The sequence below is a fragment of the Archocentrus centrarchus genome, assembly GCF_007364275.1.
Source record: "Archocentrus centrarchus isolate MPI-CPG fArcCen1 chromosome 18 unlocalized genomic scaffold, fArcCen1 scaffold_23_ctg1, whole genome shotgun sequence".
NCBI classification, from domain to species: Eukaryota; Metazoa; Chordata; class Actinopteri; order Cichliformes; family Cichlidae; genus Archocentrus; species Archocentrus centrarchus.
In genome coordinates this window covers 8,856,495-8,879,097 of record NW_022060145.1, presented here as the reverse complement: position 1 = coordinate 8,879,097, position 22,603 = coordinate 8,856,495, and the positions used below count along the sequence as shown (strand labels likewise).

The 22,603-nt window shown below is 42.2% G+C and overlaps 1 protein-coding gene across 1 annotated transcript in view; it reads left to right on the top strand.

The window, feature by feature from the left end:
• LOC115775101 (glucosidase 2 subunit beta-like) overlaps positions 1–22,603 on the top strand; it is a 171,981-nt gene that overhangs the window by 89,220 nt on the left and 60,158 nt on the right. The window lies entirely within an intron of this gene.

Below are 22,603 nucleotides of genomic sequence, written 5' to 3'. Positions count from 1 at the left end.
TTAGCATGCTTGCTACATCTTTCTAATTAAAATGGGATTACAGAGTCATCGCCGTTGTATGTTCAAACAAATGCAAGGCTGTGAAAGAAATCAATTTTGGTAAATGTCAAGGCTGTTAAATACAACTATGGATAAACAAATGTAAGCGAGCTCAATACACTGATTTTGGACACTCTGTGCAGAGCACACGCGAAGGGTGCGCTTCCGTGTGGCTTGCATGTCGGGGCTGCAGTGATTGACAGTCCATAAGTCAGCCTTGATTGACAGCGCTCGAATCGTGTTATGTAGCACAAATCGAAAGACGCAACAATTAGTGTGTCTGTTGCTGTCTGCTAATCAGAAAATATTCTTCAAATTGGAGCTTAATGTACACGTTAAATGAACAGCGCTTTCTTAATGTAATTGGATTAGACAAGTCAATCATGTCTGTGTAGTTTGTGCTGTTGTCTCTCAGTGTGCTGTGTATCGAGGGGCAACATCGTCTCCCTTGCAAAGCGCTGCTTGATTACTTCAGATTTTACCATGGCTGTTTGCACTCATGCCAATGGGACACTGAAGCGCTCCGATATTATGTTTCAAAACACGATTGTGCTTACATGTGAATGAGAAATGAGATACTAGACAGTGCAGCAGAGGTAGGGGGGGGAATAAAAATTCAGTGTACTGTGGTAGCATTTAAAATGCTGCTGCAGAACCGGTGGGTCCATTTTATTTATGAACAATAAATCTAGTGTGGCTAATTGGGTATCCGAGTGCAACCTTTACTTTCCTTTGTGAACACATAAAAGCATTTGTTGCATAGTTATGTCTGCTGGTAGCATGTTGTTCAAGGCCAAACTCTGACTTTTTTGTTTGTCTTATTGTCATGTTAATTGTGTGCTTCAGAGTCACATTCTTTAGTTTGTAATTCATAAATTTTAGTGCGCTTTTGAAACCTATGACAGCCCCAGAGTGACTCTACATCTCCTCAGCATAAAAAAAAAGGAAGACAGAGTAAGTGCGAGCGGGTGAATGAGCAACAACAGATAGAAGGGGAGCGTGACACACAGAGTAAAAGAAAAATGAGGTTTTGAGGTTTTCAAATTTCAATCACTACAATGCAGTTACTTAGGTGTAACTGGTGTAACATAGTGCCTTGGGCCTGTTCCCAAGCGGAGCTCTTTGGCACCGGCTGTGTGGGATGTGCCATTACAGCAAAGGTAATAATAGACCAGGGAATTTATAATGTGATGCTTTTTACGTGCCTATGAAAGAGTGCCTGAAAGCCCGAGACTGCTGGCAGGAAATAAAAAAAGAAAAAAAAGAAAAAGAAGAAAATATTCATGTTTGGTTGTAAACAACGGAAAGCCTATTATCGCCTGATATGTCATGCAGGTGAAACATATATTAAACCTCTCACGAAGGACCTCTGCTATGGAACACATTTGAATTTTGCCCATGTAGAAACGTGAAGCGGGTCTACCTGCAAACTGAGGTGTAGCGTAAGTAACACATACCTCTACTATATCATCGCACGAAGCAGAGGTTTTTACAGGGCTCCCTGTGGCTAACAAACTACTCTCTGAAATGGAAGTGCAGTTACAGCCTTATGAAACAGAGTGCCTGGATTAAGCATAAATCACACACCTTCTTCCATTGCCCTTTCAATCTGAACTCAGATTGGCTACCAGACTTTTGTGTGCTCAGCAAGTATGCAAACCCATTCTTTCCCTTTGTGTTGCAAGAGAAATATGAGAACTTGAAGCAGAGGGAAGTTTTTTTTTTGTGTGTGTTTTTAAATTGAATAACATTCAGCATGCTACATATTTGATTCAGAAGATTTAATACATGCACGTAGCTCTGATAAACACAATTCTCATTCAGCAGAAATTGGCTGTAAAAAGCTGTAACAGCAGCAGCAGTTTATACAGCCCTGATTGCTAAACATGGAAATGTAAATGAAAAAAAAAAACAGAATGTAATGATTTGGAAATGATTCAAATCTGGTATGTAACTGGAAAAAGTAAAATTACATATCAGATATTTAAACTGAGAAGTTGTATTGTTTTTTTTTTGTTTGTTTGTTTTTGTTTTTTGTTAAAATAATGTTTATTTTAAATTTTATGCTAGCAACACATTTTTAAAAAGGTGGGACAGAAGCATGTTTACCACCATGTTGCATCACCTTTTCTTTAATCAACACTTTGTAAGCACTTGGGAGCTGAAGAGACCAGCTATTCTAGTTTTAAGTGCAAAATATTTCCCTGTTTTGCTTGATGCAGGATTTCAGCAGTTCATGTGTATTTATTTTCAGTGGCTGTTCATATCAGCACTGCAGGCACAATTTAGCACCCAGATTCTTTTACCACTAAGGCTACGTTCACACTGCAGCCTGAAGTGACCCAATTCCAATTTTTTGTGAAATCCGATTTTTTTTTTTTTTTTTGCGTGGTCGTTCACATTTCCAAATATATGCGACTTGGATGTGATCTGTATGTGAACTGCAGACGAACCTAAAGGTGTCCCGCATGCGCAGTGGAGGGATCGATACCGTTACACGTAGTGAGCGTGCTCAGTGTTTACGGAAGTAAGTTTGTTTTCCTTCCCACTTCCGCGTAACGGACGCAGAATAGTGACGTTTGTTGAGTATCAGTGACGTGCAGGTCGGATAAATGCGACCTGGCCATACAGAGATAGGTCGCATTTGAAGAGATCGGATACATTTCGGATTTAGGACCACATATCCAAGTGGCCTGGGTCGCATTTGAAAAGATTGGATCTGTGTTGTTCAGACTGTCATGAAAAGATCGGATGCAGGCCTCATGAGGGCAAAAAAATTGGAATTGGGTCACTTCTGGCTGCAGTGTAAACCCAGCCTTAGTGGGGTTAGGTTAATTGGTGATTCTAAATTGCTCATAGTGAATGTGAATAGTTGTCTTTCTCTCTGTGTCACCCTATTATAGTTGAGATAGGCATCTGAGTGTTTTTGCTCACCACGTCCATCCCACAGAGTGTCCATCTACTGATGGCTGCTTCCAGCAGGATAACACACCATGTCACAAAGCTCAAATCATTTCAAACTGGTTTCTTGAACATGACAATGAGTTCACTGGACTCAAATGGCCTCCACAGTCACCAGACCCAACCCAATTCTCACAAGGCTATACCTAACAGAGTGGCCGGTGCGCCCACGTACCATCACAGAAGTTGACTTTTGAACTTTCGACTGAAAACAAGTCGGATGGACCCAGGGTGATCAGAGGACCTTAAAAATTCTTAAAATATTAATTTAGACAACAGGAGCACCAGGGTTACAGTACACCAAAGGAAACCCTGAAGATGAGGAGGATAAAGAACAAGGCCTTGTTAGCCAGCCTGTTTATTAAACTATTCAGCTGGAAAGTTTAAGAACAAATTGGTTAAGAATAATAGTTGCCTTTGGTTAAGACTACTGAAAAATGTTCTTAACAAATACTTTAATTTTGATTGAACTCTGATTTATCATCTGGTGAGTAATTCCATTACAAACTGTCTTCATAATGGAATTTATCTTTATTGTCACTGATCAAAGTACAAACAAATTAGTACATTTCAGGTGCCAAATGCAGTGCCACCTACTAGTAAATAGTGTACTAGCATGGTGATAATGGGGCTGTAATGCCTGATAATTCCTGACCACAAAAGGACAATATAATACACTGTAAGAAACTATTCTGCCAACACTATCAGAGAACACATCCCATTCTACATAAAACAGGTTAAAGGAAATTGCTACACATCTATATAGTCCCATCTGCTCTTACAAATCTTCCCCGGGATAAAAGGAGCCTGAATGATGGTTTATCCGGCTGAAGGAGAATGACAGTGTATGTTTCTTTTCCCTTTCGGGGTGTGTGTTAAATATCACACATACGTGTGTGCGAACAGCGTCAGGTTCACTCTCCTCTTGAGCAGAGAAGAAAACCATCTGGGATTGTGTTTGTGTTAAGCAAAGTGCAACGGTTTTCCTCTCTCTCATTCACACAGGCGCCTGGCATCATGTAGGGACTAATGTGGAATCTAAATCTGGACCTTGTTGATAGAAAATGGCAGGTCACACTGTTTGGCATGTGACTCTCACAAACCCCAGTGCAAGCAATGGTGCTAATAGATAATTGCCAGCATAATAGGAGGTGACATATTGCACGATGTTAGACTCAAAGCCTCCAAATAGCAATCATTAATGAAAAGGAAAAAAAACTCCATGTTTTTTTGTGTTATTATTTTTATAGACCTTAAAGTGTACCTAGACTACTTCTACTATAGCAGCTTAAACTGCAGTATATGGTGTTTTTATTTACATTACACTGCAGGAGCACAAAGCAATGCATCACATGATTACCGAACTTTCTCGCCTCATCTGAATTTGCACCTGGATAGCACCAATTTGCGTGCAGACCTCTTTATTTCTTTGTTCTCTCTCTCGCACACACATACACTGAGTTCTCTCTTAGACACACACATACACACACACACCCTCAACATAGCAATGTGCTGTGGACTCACACTGCCTCCCTGTGCCTCCCACTCATCCTACTGATTGGAGTTGTCAGGAGTCAGAGGGTCACAGTAGAGGATGTCAATAGGGCTCATTCACAGACACGGAGAAGCACATACGCACACTCAGACACACACACACACACAAGCAGACACACACACATGCTGTGAAGCCATAAAGGAAAGAAGCAGACAAAATGACAGACAATAATACAGTCCTATCTTAAGCATGTATAAACACACCCCACAATCACCCCATCATGTCAATAGCTGTGTATCAGCTCCGTCTCCCACTCACTGCAGCCGTGCACGGCCCTGCAAGTGAAGAGCATTCAATTTATATTCATTATTCACCAGTCAACTGCCTTGATTTCAGTGATTGGATATACCCTATACCACCTCCCACCCCCTATTTCTTCTGTCCCGTGGGACAGCTCCTTGTGTGGCTAGCTTAGTGTGTGTGACTGCGTGCCTTTTATGTATGTTAAATGGTGCTTGTGTGTCTCAGTAAAGATGAAAACACATATGATTGGAGTCCTTAGGACATCAGGCATCCCCAAAATAGCCAGAAATCTCTAAATAAAGTGACCCACTCCAAAGAATCCATACATTGGGTTCGGTTTACTGACAGTTTGTAATCTAAATGATTAAATATTTAATCAGGACAATTATACACACAAACAAAACGGGCTGTTTTAAATCAAATTGAAAGAAAAGGTCCTTCAATCCCCTTTTCCTCATAACTCTTGGGTATGAGAAGTTTTCAGGAAAACAGCGAATCCAGCAGCACGCTGCATTTCAGTAACAGCATGCTCATCAGAAAGAATCAACTGCAGCACAGCCCAGCTCAAAGTAAGAGATGATTGCTTGATGAGACATCGGCTTGGCTATCTTTATCTGTAACCATAAGCAGAGACAACCACACGCAGAAGCTCACAGGCAGTTTGCGCACAAATTGTTTTGGGCACCTGTCATCCTCTATTATAATTAGCAAGTGGACGTCTAAATAATTGCCATCAGGGCTGCGGCTGCTGTATCAGTGTTGCCCCATCCCTCGCCTTTAGTTGTAGTATTATTTAAAGGGCCGGGACGCCTTCGCAAAGCAGTGCCTTGAGCAAAGTCTTAAGCTGTGTACTCAGTCAGAGACAGCATCTGGAGCACTGAAAATAATTAACTGACACAAGAGGGTTTGGTGTTGGCTTTACCATGTGTTTTGCCCACACTTGTCCCTGACACACAACAACACGCATATGCACGCACATACAGGCAGCTTTTGATCATAATTGTGACACTGCCAGGAGAGAAGGAGGTAACACACTCATCCCAGTGGGGATTGGGGACGGTTGTAAAAGTAAATGAGGCAGATGGGTCTGTCTTGGAAAAAAATGAAAAAACCCCTTTGAGGAATAAAGATAGAATAGTTAAGTTAAAGCACTTGTGTATTTTGAAACTGATGACGGGCACAACTACAAAAGGACTAACATGAAGCAAAAGTTTAGTAATTATATAATCCTGCATTACTGTACGAGCCTGGAACTTTATATTTTTACAGTTTGGCCCACGAATCAATAAAGTATAGTCGAAAAGTTCTCCAACACTGATTTAGAAAGTGAGTGCAGTATACAGTAACATGTGCATCACGCAAAAAAAATATGCATATCTGCTTCATTTCGGTTTGTCTGCTGATCAAAATGCAGGTGCAGTGTCATCATCCTCTCATTGTGTGCTTTTGTGAGAGTGTGTCAAAACCAAGCTTGCTGCTATAAAGAGCTTCGCTCCAGGGCTGGTGAGAGCTATCCCGGAGTGTATCGCCAGCCGTTGCGTGACGACTTGACTCACACTTTCGTTCCTCCCTCTTCCTCTTCCTCTTCCCCCCTGATTAGACTGATGCAGGGTGGAACTGTGTGTCAGGACCACGCATGCATTCACACACATATAAATACATATAGCTTATTCACAAGGAGCCGTTGCCTATGGGAAGACCATAGGTCACCAGTCTTATCTCTGCCAACTACTCCTTCAGGGGTGTCTCAAGAGCTTGAAAGAAAAAAAAAAAAGGTGACAGGACTTCTTTAAGTTTGAGTTTTGTTCTTGGGATGAACGGGTTTTGTCTTAGGGTGTGGCCGGGACTGAAGCACACTGGGATGTCATACTTGGAGAAAGTTCTGCTGAGTTTCTCTGACAAACCTGCTACATAAGAGATGACAATGTTGTTCCTTTTTGTTATTCTCTTTCTCTGCAGGTGGTGCATCATCATCTTTCTTGTGCTTTTTTGCTGATTTGATGAAGGCACACTTGGGATAACCATGTGGTTTTAGAGCTGTCTTTACATGTGTGTTCTCCTTTTCTTTCAAAGTTTATTGGAAACCCACACACACAGAGACCACTACCTACTCTTTGACTTCCACCACCCACTGGGACATAAACTTGGTGTGATCAGGACCCTGCAACACAGGGTGGAAAACCTCAATAGGTCACTTGATAGGGTGGGGCAAGGTCTCACAGTGGTTTCACCTGAAACCCCTGGTTGGTAATGACCCACGCCTTTTTCCAAACCTTAGCTCATATGATGATGCACATGATTAATAGTGGTTCAATGACCACCACCAAAGGAGTCAAACCCCACTAGGGTTTAAATACCTGGGACTCTCCACCTTTTGCTTTTAGAAGAAGCCTCTTGGATGAAAAGTGAAATGTCTTTAAAAACTTTAAAAAAATCTAGTTGCCTTTCTTTTCTTCAAACACTCTGGACCTGGATGACTGAGAACCTACACAGAGACGCTGGAGTTGCTGCTCAGCGGCGCCTTTGCTGTGCTGATAGTGGCCTTGTTTTAGATTAGACAGTCATTGATGCTCAGTTTAGTCCAGCAGCAGCTGCTGCCTCTCCAAACCAGCCACTTTCCAGAAAAACATCTCCCGGGCTTCTTAATGCCGACCCCCACCCCATCCCCCTCCACTCTCATCCCCTACCAGAAAAACACACACTAGCAGCCTTTCTCCCTTCCCTCTTCCCCATATCACCCTCCCCCTCCCATACCCGCTGTTGTTCTACAGGCTACCTCTGTCACACTCACAGCTTTTCTTTGTTGTTATCTCAGTTGTGTGTGTGTCAGCATATGTCTGTGCCTGTGAATGCACGTGTTTGCCTCCCTCTCGCTTGCCTTCTTGTTCACAGATTTGTCTGACATGTCCTGAAAAGGTCCTATTTGGAGAGACATTATCATAGCACCGCTTAGAGTGCAGTTGTGTCTCCAGAAATTACTCCCTTTACAGAAGCAGACAGGATGGAGTTTTTCCGTGGGGTTTTCACAGCGTTGGTGCAACTTGCTGGATTTCAGGCACAGCCTAAATGTTCAGGTCAGATGTTTTGTAAATCTAGACAAAACCAGCAGAATGTAGAGAAGTGTCATGAATCTTTATTTACAGTGACATTATATTGTGAGCGTAGTTGTAGTTCAGTGACTTGCGCAGTCTGTTTGGGCATTCTGTTTTCCTCAGTGTGTGCTCAGCAAGAACTCTCCATGGTGCTGACTTAGATGGCGTAAACTGGCGCTGTCCACAGTGCTACCACCACTGGTCCTATTTCAGTTGGTCTTTGCTGAGTTGCAGCCGACTGTGTTTGCGCTTGTGGGCTCCAACCTTTGTGCTACTTCATCTGTTTCTCACAGAGCCACGTGCAGTCCGCAGTGCTAATGCTGCTTGTTTGGTCCACTCTGCAGTTTGAGCTGCCCAGTAACCACTTACAGCAAGCAGAGTCTGTGTCTGCCACAGATTATAAGCTGTTAACTGCCACTCTGGATCCATTTTCTGAATCCTCTGGAGCAACTTTTTTTTTTTGCATTTAGCTCATATCCTGCCAGTTAAATGGGTATGAGGAAGCAGATTTGTCACTGCTATAGCTCACAGGCTCGATCTTCATGCAGGCACAGCGGTGTTTTCCTTTGTTCAGTATTTTGACTCACTGCGGGCCACAGTAGGAGGAGTGCCGCTGACAGTCTAGCAGTTTTGGTTGACCACATTTTGCATCTGTATGCGCTGAGCAGGTGTGGAGCAGAGTCATTGGAGTAGTCCTTTGCTTGCTCTATTATTTTATTTAGTTGAGTCTTAAACATCTTTTTGTGGGTCAGATTAATACTTAGGTGTTTTTAAATGGCATCAAATTACAGCATAGGTCATCTCAGGGTACTTTACATTGTAAGGTCAAGACCTTACAATATCATAGAGGAGGAAAAAAGGAAGATTTGACCTTTTAGCAAGCACTCATGTTATCTTTATTTAATCTGGAAAAGCCACTAAGCGCAATATCTCTTTTTCAAGGGCACATGGCCATAATCTCAATATATATTGCTTAAAAAAAACCTTTGCTGTGACAGGCAAATGATTTTATGAACACAAATTAATAAATTGCCATTATGTTTACTATTGGTTCTAGTATTATTGTGTACTGCAGGTCACTGGGTAGTTTTTCCAAGTGCTTTTGCCATACTAAAGCAGCAGCTATTGCTCTTTTGCTCAGGGTAGACACTTAACCTTAATGTAAATGCATCATTTTGCACTGCAACTGTAATTATGGATATAAATAACAATATGCTAAAAATGTTTGCATTTGCCTGCAGTGGAAACAAACATTTTTGTTGAAAACATGCAAATTTTTTACCCCAGGCCCCAGACACACAGATCTTGGTGTAGTATCCAGCCGTGTTGACTCCATAGCTATGAAATATATATAAAACTATAAAAACATACAGATGAAATAAACAGAATCAGTTCAAGGGATGATGTCCATCCATCCATTTTCAGTGTCGGGATGGGGCTGGAGCCTATTCCTACTGTCAGACAGCAAGAGGTAGGATACACCCAAGTCACCAGTCTATCATAGGGCTAGTACAGACATTCATACTCGCATCCACATCTATGGCCAATTTAGAATCACCAATTAACCTAACAAGCATGTCTTTGTGCTGCACAAGGAAGCTTGAGTACCCATGCAGGCAATCTTCACACATAAAGGCCTCAGCTGGTCAGTGGATTCGAACCCAGTGAGGTGACAGTGCTAACCACCGCACCACCACTGTCATTACTGATAAAGTGTCGTATTTAATCTCACTTATATGATCCTAAACACTTTATTCCCTGACAAATGTTTAACTGAGCTGGTAAACTCCCCAGATCTTGATGTGGTTGATCTTGCCATTTAACTGAATGTTTGGTGTGTGTTTCATGCTGCTGCTCTATTTCCCAGATTGATGTTAGTGGAGATGTTCAGACAAGGTGGCCTACCTAACACTAGGTGAGCTAACTTCCTCACCTCCTCTTCCAACTTCTTCTTGTAGCTGGTTCCTTAAGCAGTCACCACAGTGGATCATCTTCCTCCATCTCCCCCTGTCCTCTTTAACTATATCCATGAACCTCCTCTGTTGTCTTTCTCTTTCCCTCTTGCCTGGCAGCTCCATCTTCAACATGCTTTGTCCAGTATATCCAAAATCCCTCCCCTCCTCTTGTCCAAACCAAACCACCTGAGCCTTGCCTCTCTAACTTTGTGTCCATCAGGTGACCCAGGTGTGTCAGGTGACCCGACCGAAACCCCATAAACTCAGAGAAAGCCTTTAATATGACCTGTGAAAATTCGACAGTCGCTGTGGGTCAGTGCTACAACTGGCAAGCATTTCCAAAGGGTTATGTAACCTAAAATGCATGAAGAGGCTATTCTGACATGCACAGGGCAAGTAGAGCTACAGCTCTTCAATCCAGGGTGTTATTTTTGTCACCTTGTTTGGATGTTTGCCCTTAGTAGTTGTAGTAAACAAATTAGCTTAATATATAAGAGTACTGTGAGGCAGGGTTCACTTTGATCTAATTTAGTGAGGTTGCATCTAAAGATATGAGGGCGTTGCTAAAAATAGCAAACTTTCATGGGCGTGATAACAGAGAGAGGAATATGAGCACGTTCAGACCACATATCTACTGAAACCAGCAAGACTGTTTTCTTAAACACTAACAATAGCTGCCAGCACTATTCTTTAGGTTCATTATTTAACATTAATCTTGTGTTGGAAGTATGGGCATAACAGCTCTTTACATAAATTGCACTCCTACACTTCAGTTTCCCACGTGTGAATGCTTCACCGTGTCCCTCGGTCCACACTGGGGCGACCAGGCAGCTTCTTTTTTTTTTTTTTTAAAGCCAATGCATCTCAGCACTCTCACCAAATGAATTGGCATGTGAGCCAGTGGAGGTTCAGTTTGTAAGAGAGCACGGGGAACTGACGCTCTGAAAGGCTGCAAACCTCGGCGTGGGCTGATGTTAATTTAAGGGTCTGTTCAGCACTTTCCATATTAGATGTGAAATGTTAAACAGGAGTGTGTGTGTGTGTGCGCGTGCGCGCCTGTGTGTGTGTGTGTGGGGTGCCATCACCACAACCTCTGACCCCTAACCGAGGGCGTTGCATCCTTGCGACGTCATTGTCTTCACCTTGCGCACTCGATCAACATAGAACCAAAGGAAGAGTCAAGAGAGGAGCAGGGTGAAAAAAGTGCTCCAGGTTTCCTTTTTGCTATAGAATGAGTTACTAGTGCATTTTCCCTCTTCTTCCATTAAGCTGTCGAGAGGTTGAAACGATTTGCCTCTCACCCTCTCTCACCCTCTCTCACCCTTGCTCGTGTGTTTTGATAGCCACGGGAGGAATGTATTGGATTGCAACCATTCGAGGGATGCACGAAATTAGCCCATTTTCACTTATCAAATGTTGGAAGTCTGATTTGAGCGGCTGCCAGCTTTCTCTCTCTGACGTTGTCTGAAATAGATTTTTTTTTTCTTTCCCAGCTCCTGAAGCTAACCATGTTTGGCACCATACCAAGATGATCCTGGGTAAAGATATTTTATGAGATGGTGCAGACAAGTGCTCTCCAGTGTGCAGCCCCAGTTATGTCGAGAGCTCTCTTTTGTCTGTGCGTACTTGTCCGTCACACATTTACTCCGTTTCCTGCGTTTCCCTCTATTCATGCGACATGACTATTTAAGTAAACATTCAAACGTTAGTCATTTATATTTTTGACGTGACTTGGATCTCATATCAGTTGTGTGTTTTTGATGCTAACGTCTACATTTAGGTGAGCAAAAACTTGTCAAAACTCAGGTTAATATACGTGCAGCGAATAAAAAAACCTGTCACCGCCGGGTCCTGAATATCCCTACAGCTGCACAGGACACCTATTGAAGTGTTTTCCCTCAACAGACGGTGATTATCACTTGCAAAACCATCAAATGGGTGCGTGTTGATTTGTACATGGGAGTCGCATGCTTCCCGCTATTACAGTATGTTGCAAGATGACAGAGTTACCCCGGAAGGGGACCAAGTCATGAGCAGAGGAGACACAGAAGTAGGTCAGCTCCTAGGCGTTTGTTACATCATACATATTCATAAACAGCACCCAGTTGTTACAGAGTGAACTCACTCCGCGCAGACTGTTTATTCTGTTCATTGGGCCCCCTTCTCCGTTTAAATGTTAAACAGTGATTACACATCACGATGATTATGTGAGCACTAGACCCTGATTGCTGCATTTAAATGCACTTAAGTGCTATTATATGAACGCTATACTATCAATATCTCATATTGTAAAATGTGTTATGCGTTTATCTGCTTTCTTGCTCAGAGTCAGATGAGAAGATTGATACCGCTGTCATATTTGTCAGCTAAATATGAAGCTGCAGCTTGTTTGATCTGACAGCAAATGCTCCGAAACAGCTAGAAAACATTGACTGCTTAGCTCATATGAGCCAAATGAACAAGACAATGCAAAACCTGTCACCTCAAGCTGTCCAGGACTGCTAAACAAAGAGCCCACATGATCTTAAAGGAGACCTGTTATGCTCATTCCCAGCTCTTTATTTTTACTTTTGAGTAGCCTCCTGGCTCTTACTGATTCATTGCTCAGTAAGAGCCAGGAGTGGAAAAAAACAGTTGTAAACTGAGTGTTTAGAGCAGCGTGAAGCTTTTGCCTCAGAGGGCTACTTTGGTCATGTTAAGCATCAGCAGTCGCCATTGTAACAGTATATATCTATATGACAGGAAAGAGCACATAACAGGCCCACTTTAGTTCATTAACTGTACAGTTGTACATTTTAACTACTTCACTCGTGTGTAATAGTGATTCTGAGAGCAATAACGTCCATTAAGGCTGTGCAATTAATGGAATTTTGATTTCAATTAAAATTTTGCCTTCCACCAATTAAAGCAAGATAATCAAGAAAGAATGATCATTGTACCACATTCTGTTATGCAGTACTTTGACTTACTTACTGTTACTGACAGAATTTATTCAATGCTCTTCTTTGTATGTCTGTAACAAATATTTGTAATGTTCCTTTAAGTAATGCGTTTGGTCCAGAACTCAGTGGAGCGGAAGTAACATTCAGTGCGGACTTTTTAGAGTGTGACACAAGCAACAAGGACTATGGGGGCGTGGGTTTCTGCATCTCCTCGCCATCTTCATACAGGACTTAAGTATATAAAGGACTCATGTCAGTTGTTATGGTGAAGTTATGTGTCAAGTCCAATTTTTGATCCGCTCATTGAGAAGAGTGAAGTGCAACTCCGAAGTTGATCGTATTTCTCCCGTTTGGTTACAGCAGGCAATGAGGTGCGTTCAAGGTGTCTGTTAATTTGAGTTTCCATGTAAATGTGATGAAACAGGCATTTTATGTCTGTAAACCTAACATGTACTGGGTTTATATTGGTCATAGTGTTATTATAAGGCATGTTACATGATGTCTAAATGATTGAAGTTTACTGAATGTGTAAGAAAGGAATTAATGGTTACTGTTTAGGAATTGTGAGGTTTCTAAATACAATTTTTATTTTATTAGTTCTCACGATGGCAACGCTGAGTGATCCTGTTGGTGAGCTTGGAATAAACCATCTGTATATAAAGAACTTGTCCTCGTGGTGACTGACGGGAGTAACAGTGAGAACTCATCTGCTCCTTGAGAGTGGACGAGAAGGAAGTGAACACAACCCAAGTCGCCTACAAGAGATGTCCTTGCACAAGACTCCACCAGATGCCACCAGCCAAGAACGGGTTTGAATGTCCTAACAATACTAAGGAAAGACACAGTGAAGGGTTCAAGTGTGCTGCAGAAATTTAAGCTGAAGATCACCTACAAGTTTGGATGCTTTAAAGTGCAAGCAAATAGGTCCTAAGGTGTTTTCATTATATCTGCATCAAGAACATTCAAGTTTACGATAATTTAAAGTGTTGAGCTATTTATGCTTTCATATTATTGTTGGTAATTTCAGACCCATGCTACTGAAACTTTAAGTTTCACAAGTCTTGGACTTTAAGTTTGTAAGAATAGATTACTCAAAGTGTTCGCTGATATTCTGCAAGTTCATCTTCTGTGATTAATCCAACTTAACCACGTTTATATAATCAGTCTCTAAGAGGTGCTAATTTAAGTAATGTGAAATTGAGTGTGCATTGTTCATTTTTGTGGTTTTACTAAATCAACCCAAGTGCATCCATTCACCCCAACTGAATCCAACATGTCAGTCACAAATGCATCTAAAGATTATGATAAACATGAGGAAAGGAATAATACCAAACCCCAGGAATATCCTCCACTGTGCAGTTCTCCTCCACAGAACATAGATGGTCTGCAAGAAACCCAAGGAACATTAGAGGTTCAGACATCAACGAGTAAGTGTCCACAAACTACACAGGATGTACAACAAGCACCTCGCAAAAGCCATCGGTCACGAACATTAACTGAGAAGGGAAGAGAAATGTTGAAACCCAGGATTAAAGAGTTGGAACAAAGCTTCAAGATTAAGTATGAAAAGTGGAAGGTTCTAGCAAAGGATGCACATCATTCACTTTCTGGCAGCTGTTCAGATGAAGAGCTACAAACCATAATAAACAACATCTCCTGTGCATCCAGAGAACTAAATACAGCATATGAAAATTGGCGTAAGGTGGACAATCCTGATAATAATGCAAGACGCAGAATTGACAGCAGTGAAGAGATAACGAAAAATGTTATTGAGACTGCAAAATGTTATTTGAGAGGAAAGAAACCAGTTGACACACAGTTTATTGGACATGAATCTTTCTTAATGTCTGAGAAGTCATATCACACCAGCAAGCACTCACAGAGCTCTAGTGTGTGCAAAGACTCACAAAGATCATCAAGGGTCACCTCTAAGTGTTCCAGTGCAACATCCGTGAGCAGACAAGAAGCTGCAGCTAAAATTGCTGCAGCTGAAGCAACTCTGGAAATTATACATGAACAGCAGTGTCAACAAGCAGAGCTTCTAAGACTGGAAGCTGAAGATAAAAGACAGATTGCAGAGCAAACAGCTGAAGCTTGTAGACGACGTTTAAGGATGGAGGAAGAAGAAGCCCTGCTAAAGGCAAAACTGGAGGTGGAAAATGCTGCCAGGCGGAAAATTTTGGAAGACAAGCGAAGGGAACTGGAACGGTTGGAAGCAATCAAACAGCTAAGTGCTGCGAAGGCATCAATGCAAGTATATGAGCAAGATGAAAATTCAGAAGAAGAAATTAGGCAGTTGCTACATGATTGCAGATTGGAAAGGGAGAAGGAAAGTGACAGAATTGACTACAAGGGTCGAAATGTTAACGCACCAGAGCTTCCTTCTCCACAACATACCGTTACACAGCCACTGCATGATGGCAGTATAGCAGCACTTGCTAGGGTGTTGGCAGATTCTATCAGTGCCAGTCGTCTTCCTATACCAGAGCCAACTGTATTCAGTGGTGACCCTCTGAAGTATAAGAATTGGAAAGCTGCCTTTCAAACTTTGATAGACAGAAAAAATATACTGGCATCTGAAAAAATCTACTATTTAGGCAAGTACGTTGGTGGACCAGCTAAGAAGGCCATTGAAAATTATTTCCTGCTAGGCACAGAGGCTGCTTACATTACAGCATGGCAGGTTTTAGAGGAAAGATTTGGAAACTCTTTCCTTATTGCAAAGGCCTTCAGAGACAAACTAAATGCATGGCCCAAGATTGGCTCCAAGGACAGCTTAGAGCTTCAGGAGTTTGTAGACTTCCTGCATAGCTGTGAAACTGCGGTAACCCAGATTAATGGATTAGAGATTCTTAATGATTGCAACGAAAATCAAAAAATCCTCTCCAAGCTTCCTGACTGGCTGACTTCAAGGTGGAATCGAAAGGTCTTAATAATAGAAGAAGAAACTGGAAGATTTCCAAGCTTTAGCCAGTTTGTACAGTTTCTTATTAAGGAAGCAAAGATTGCATGCAATCCTGTTACCTCACTCCATGCTTTGAAACAATGTGATGGGGAAAGGGCCAAACCACAAGGAAAGCGGGGTCATGCAGCTAAGGTTCTATCAACAAACAGTGATGAGAAGAGTGACACCTTAACTTGTGTATTTTGTGAAAGATCAGGTCACAGTTTGTACAAGTGTAGAAGATTTCTGGAAAAACCAACAGTAGAACGACACAAGTTTGTTCAAGAAAGTAAACTGTGCTTTGGCTGTCTCAAACCTGGACATCATTCGAGAGACTGTAAGAATAGAAATACTTGCAGTACATGCCAGAAAAGGCATCCGACTTGCTTACATGAGGATCGGAAGGAAGAACAGAAGTCAGGAAAGTTTGAAAGAACAAAGGAAGGCGATAGCTGCAGGAAAAGAAACGAACAAGTAGAAGAAACCAGAGCAAGACAAATAAGTGAGGTGACATCTAACAGAGTTCAGCATGACAACACCAGCACTCAGACATCCACAATTATTCCTGTGTGGGTTTCAGCAGTGAAAGAGCCTAACAAAGAAACACTTGTTTATGCACTCCTTGATACACAGAGTGACACAACTTTCATTCTTGAAGAGACAGCACGTTCTCTAAAGGCAAAGGGTGAACAGGTCAAACTCAAGTTATCTACCATGGCCTCTAAGACTACTGTTGTATCATGCCAAAGGCTCTCTGGTTTGCAAGTCAGAGGATTCAATTCAGAGAAGAAAATAACTCTTCCTACAGCTTACACAAGGAAATTCATTCCTGCAAATAGAGATCATATCCCTACACCAGAGACAGCTAGGGCATGGGCTCATCTTGAGCACATCGCTGATAAGTTAGCTCTTCCTCAAAGTTGTGAAGTTGGCTTACTAATTGGCTACAGCTGTTCACAAGCTCTTCTTCCTAGAGAAGTGGTGTCTGGTGAAGAAAATCAACCATTTGCACAGAGAACAGACTTAGGATGGAGCATTATTGGATATGCCAGCCCATACATGGATGGTGGAGACGCTATTGGAGTGAGCCATCAAGTTATCACAAGGCAAGTGACACCATCACTCCAGCTTCCATCCAGTCGCAACCATGAAGTTCACTATGTGTGCAGGACACAGATCAAAGAAGTAATCTCATCTGACATAATTAAGGCACTTGAATGTGACTTTAATGAGAAGGTCGCTGAGGACAACTACTTCTCCCAAGATGATCTTCAGTTTTTATCAAAACTGAAACAGGGAATCCGGCACAAAGAAGATGGTCATGTTGAGATGCCTCTCCCATTTAAAGGGGAACGGCCAAACTTACCAGACAATATCCAGTGTGCTGTCCATCGCCTCAAGTACCTAGAAAGAAAGCTAAGGAGAGACAGACAGTATTATCAGGACTACAAAACCTTTATGGAGGAGACTATTACTCGCGGAGATGCTGAGAAGGTCCCAGATGCAGATCTTCACAAACACCCAGTGTGGTATATCCCACACCATGGTGTTTATCATCCACAAAAGCCTGGCAAAATACGCATTGTTTTTGACTGTTCTGCCCGGTCTCAGGGAACATCCTTAAATGATCACCTTTTGACAGGTCCAGAACTGACAAATTCCCTTGTTGGTGTCCTGTGTCGCTTTCGCAAAGGAAAAATAGCAATCATGTGCGACATAGAACGCATGTTCCACCAATTTCATGTCAAGACTGAGGACCAAGATTACCTCCGCTTCCTCTGGTGGGAGAATGGAGATTTGGAGTCGGAGCCATCAGTGTATCGTATGAAAGTCCATTTATTTGGTGCTGCTTCTTCCCCAGGCTGCGCTAACTATGGACTTAAACACCTTGCCGCAATTTCAAGAGAAAACTTCAGCAAAAAATCTGTCAGCTTCATAGAAAGAAATTTTATGTAGATGACGGCTTGACAAGTGTGTCCACTGAAACTGAAGGAATCCAGCTGGTGAATGAAGCAAGACAGCTCTGCAGCAGAGGCAACTTAAAGCTGCACAAGTTCACCTCCAACAGCAAGAATGTATTGTCATCCGTTCCCGAGGAAGAACGTGCTGGTGGAGCCAAAAACTTGGATATGGCTCTCGGTGAACCATACATGGAGAGAGCGCTTGGTGTCCAATGGTGTGTCACATCAGATGAGTTCCAGTTTAGAGTAGTGGTAAAGGAAAACCCTATCACTAGAAGAGGAGTATTATCCACAGTGGCATCAGTGTTTGATCCACTCGGATTTGTTGCACCATTCATCCTTGCAGGGAAGAAAATCCTCCAGCAAATGTGTCATGAGAAGGTTAGCTGGGATGATCCTCTTCCGGATCATCTGCAGCCTCAGTGGGAATCCTGGTTGAGAGGTCTTCAAGATCTAGCCAGCATTAAGGTACAACGATGTTTTTCGCCATCAAGCTTGGGAGAAATCGAACTTCATGAGCTTCACCATTTTTCAGACGCCAGTGCTTCAGGTTATGGAGAGTGTTCATACCTGAGAATAGTGAGTGCATCTGGAGAAGTACACTGTTCCCTAGTGATGGGGAAAGCAAGGGTGGCTCCTTTAAAGGTGACAACTATACCCAGGCTCGAGCTCTCTGCAGCCGTTGTAGCTGTACGCACAAGTGACATGCTCCGGGAGGAGCTCGAAATAGAAAGCCTGAAGGAATACTTCTGGACAGATTCAAGAGTCGTCCTTGGCTACATCAACAATGATGCAAGGAGATTTCACGTTTTTGTAGCAAATCGTGTCCAGCGTATTAGGCAGAGCACTCATCCTGACCAATGGAACTATGTTGCCTCAGAGGACAACCCTGCTGACCACTCTTCTAGGGGACTGACAGCTGTACAGCTAAAGACATCGAACTGGTTTAGAGGCCCAGATTTTCTGTGGCAACTACAGCTCCCAAGTAGGTTGATCATGGTGGGAGAGATTTCAGAAAATGACCCAGAACTACGAAAGGCTCATGCCCACAACCTTCAATCAAGGGAAGAGCGGTCGCTGCTTGATCGTCTTGAAAGGTTTTCAGATTGGACAAGAGCAGTACGGGCAGTAGCCACACTGAAACGTAGAGCGAAGGGCCAGAAACTAAGGTCCAATGAACCCACAACCTTGGAAGAACGTAAGGAAGCAGAAGTTTTTCTTATAAGACTGGTTCAAGCCATGCACTTCCCTAAGAACACAATGAGTCGTAAGCAAAATGGACAAATCAAAGCAACTGACAAGACAAACAAATTGCACAAATTAAACCCATTCCTTGATGAGCAGGGTGTGCTCAGGGTAGGAGGGCGTTTAACCCACTCCAGTCTTCACCCTCACGTGAAACACCCAGCTATCCTTCCCAAGGAAAACCATTTGTCAACACTCCTTATCAAGCATTATCATGAAAGGGTGCAACACCAGGGACGGGGTATGACTGTTAATGAACTGCGAGCCAATGGTGTTTGGATTCTTGGATGCAGTAAGGCAGTCTCGTCACATATTTACAACTGCACAAGGTGTAGGAAGTATAGACGCAGCACTGAAGAACAACGGATGGCTGACCTCCCACAAGAGCATGCAGAGTTGACTCCACCCTTTACATACTGTGGGATGGACTGCTTTGGACCCATCTATATTAAAGAGGGAAGAAAGGAGTTAAAACGTTACGGACTTTTACTGACATGCATGTGCTCCAGAGCCATACATATCGAGATGCTCAATGACTTAACAACGGATGCATTGATCAATGCTCTGCGCTCATTTATTGCATTGCGTGGAAGTGTCAGACAACTTCGCTGTGATCAAGGCAGCAACTTTATGGGTGCAAGGCGTGAGTTTGCTGAAGCTATGAAGGAGATGGATGGAGAGAAACTCAAAAAAATTTGGATGTGAGTTCATTATGAATACTCCATCTGCGAGTCATCAAGGTGGCCTTTGGGAACGGCAAATACGAACGGTACGTAATGTCCTTTCATCCATCCTTGACCAGTCGGATAAAAGACTTGACAGCAGTTCTTTAAGAACTTTCCTCTACGAGGTTATGGCAATTGTAAACAGCAGGCCATTAACAACAGAACATTTGCACAATCCATCTGGTCCAGAACCTTTGACGCCTAATCACATCTTGACTATGAAGTCCAGCGTTATTGCTCCCCCTCCTGGAAGGTTTATCAAGGAAGATCTGTACCTTCAAAAACGATGGCGCAGAGTACAGTTCCTAGCCAACAGCTTTTGGGCACGGTGGAAGAAGGAATATTTGTTAAATCTTCAGAACCGGCAAAAATGGAGCAAGGTGAGAAGAAATGCAAAGGTCAACGATATTGTGCTACTTAAGGATGATTCTGCACCACGTAACCAGTGGAAAATGGCAAGGATCACGGATGTGTATCCAGGGAAGGACGGACAAGTGAGAAGCATCAGGCTGTTGATCAGCGATTCAACTTTAGATAATAAGGGAAGGCGGACCACAAAACCCACCTATCTTGAGAGGCCCATTCAGAAGATAGTAACTTTACTAGAAGCTGATGGATGAATCATTTTCACACCTTTCACACTTGACACCTTTCGTACTTTTCACGCTAGTTGTTCTTTAATCTCAAATGTGATTTGTTATGATTCACAATGGTTCAATTTAACGCAAAATCACAGGTGATTTGGTGGGAGTGTTACTGACAGAATTTATTCAATGCTCTTCTTTGTATGTCTGTAACAAATATTTGTAATGTTCCTTTAAGTAATGCGTTTGGTCCAGAACTCAGTGGAGCGGAAGTAACATTCAGTGCGGACTTTTTAGAGTGTGACACAAGCAACAAGGACTATGGGGGCGTGGGTTTCTGCATCTCCTCGCCATCTTCATACAGGACTTAAGTATATAAAGGACTCATGTCAGTTGTTATGGTGAAGTTATGTGTCAAGTCCAATTTTTGATCCGCTCATTGAGAAGAGTGAAGTGCAACTCCGAAGTTGATCGTATTTCTCCCGTTTGGTTACAGCAGGCAATGAGGTGCGTTCAAGGTGTCTGTTAATTTGAGTTTCCATGTAAATGTGATGAAACAGGCATTTTATGTCTGTAAACCTAACATGTACTGGGTTTATATTGGTCATAGTGTTATTATAAGGCATGTTACATGATGTCTAAATGATTGAAGTTTACTGAATGTGTAAGAAAGGAATTAATGGTTACTGTTTAGGAATTGTGAGGTTTCTAAATACAATTTTTATTTTATTAGTTCTCACGATGGCAACGCTGAGTGATCCTGTTGGTGAGCTTGGAATAAACCATCTGTATATAAAGAACTTGTCCTCGTGGTGACTGACGGGAGTAACACTTACTTTCTCCCATCCATAAAAGTCCAAATTGACTCCCTGCTGGGACGTGGTAGGTTTGGTTCACTTCACATTTATTGATTGATTCAGTTGAAGCTTAACAAAATGCACTAAATTATAAAGACAGGTTTCTTGTTTGGAAAAGGTTTAATAACTAATTACTGTTCTCCCAAAGTCTGAGTAATCATGTTAAATAATCATGATCTCATTATTGACTTTGCTTTTGCTTCTCCACCTTTGTTTAATTCTTCTAATTATCACTTAGAGACCTCAGGTTTCCATGTTTTAATCTAAGTGCTACTGCTCTTGTCTGTCAAACAAGGTAACACAGACTCATTGCCTTTTCTGTTTATGGACTGATTGTGCTTCCTGTCTTGCATTGTCACGCCATCCAGAGACCCTTTCTGAACTAGGAAAAATTATATAATTTCATTTGTTTTCAGTGTTTTTGCTAAGTAAGCTAACTAGGTGCTTGCTGTATTTAAAACACACTAAGTAGGCATAAGTACTGGGCCGTACATTACACCTACAGAAGCTGCTTGCTCATGGAAACCCATGCCATGAAGCTCCCAGCGCACAGTGTTTGTGCTGATGTTAATGCCAGACGAGGTTTGGAGCTCTGCTCCTCATCACTCAGCAACCCCGCTGTGTAACTTTACGTGGCGTTCAGCTTCATGGCTGAGTTGCTGTGGTTCTTAAACACTTCCACTTTACAATAATCCCACTTACAGGTGGAATACCTAGGGGAAAAGGACTTTCACAAACTGAAAGACTGGTTGCTGAGGACAGTGGACCGGGTGGAGCTACCAGCTCAGGTGACGCATGTATCCAGTATTTATATTTTTATATATATATATATATATATATATATATTACTATTAATTACTATTTAGAGTAATACCTGAGGTGGTAGCCCCACCCGGTTCACTTTCCTCAGCCATCTTTGAATTTGGAGCATGCTGTGTTTGTATAATGGCAGATCGATTACTCCGCCCTGTGATGTCATTTCAACACTTTTCTACTCGTACCCACAAACTTGGATTCGTGTCCACACAGAAGGGAGGAGTTCGTACTCACAGAAATTAGAGTTGTATTCACAAGACTTTGCACTCACAGTTTTTAGATTCGTACTCACAGAAAAACAATCCTAATCCGCACAGTTTCTCAATTACAAATACGAATGTTAAAATTGTGCATACACCTTTTTGACAGTTATCTTACTCCATAGAAAAGGACCATAAAATGAAAGTTGTTTTACTTCAACTTTTGAAACCTTGGAAAATAGGAAAATAGGACCCGTGTGTTATCTCAGTGATTCGGTGTTTGGAGGGTGACATGTTTGTGAGATGGACAACGTTCAAATCAGCTAAAACCTCTGCTGGGGGTGGGGTTTGTTGTGCCAGTGACTGCATCCAAGAATAAATTTCAGGATTTCTCCTTTTGCTCTTTATGAACACTCAAGCAAACAGGAGTCTTCCATGTTCAGTGGTATTTAACAAGAAAGTGTTATTAAGGTAATTTTGACAT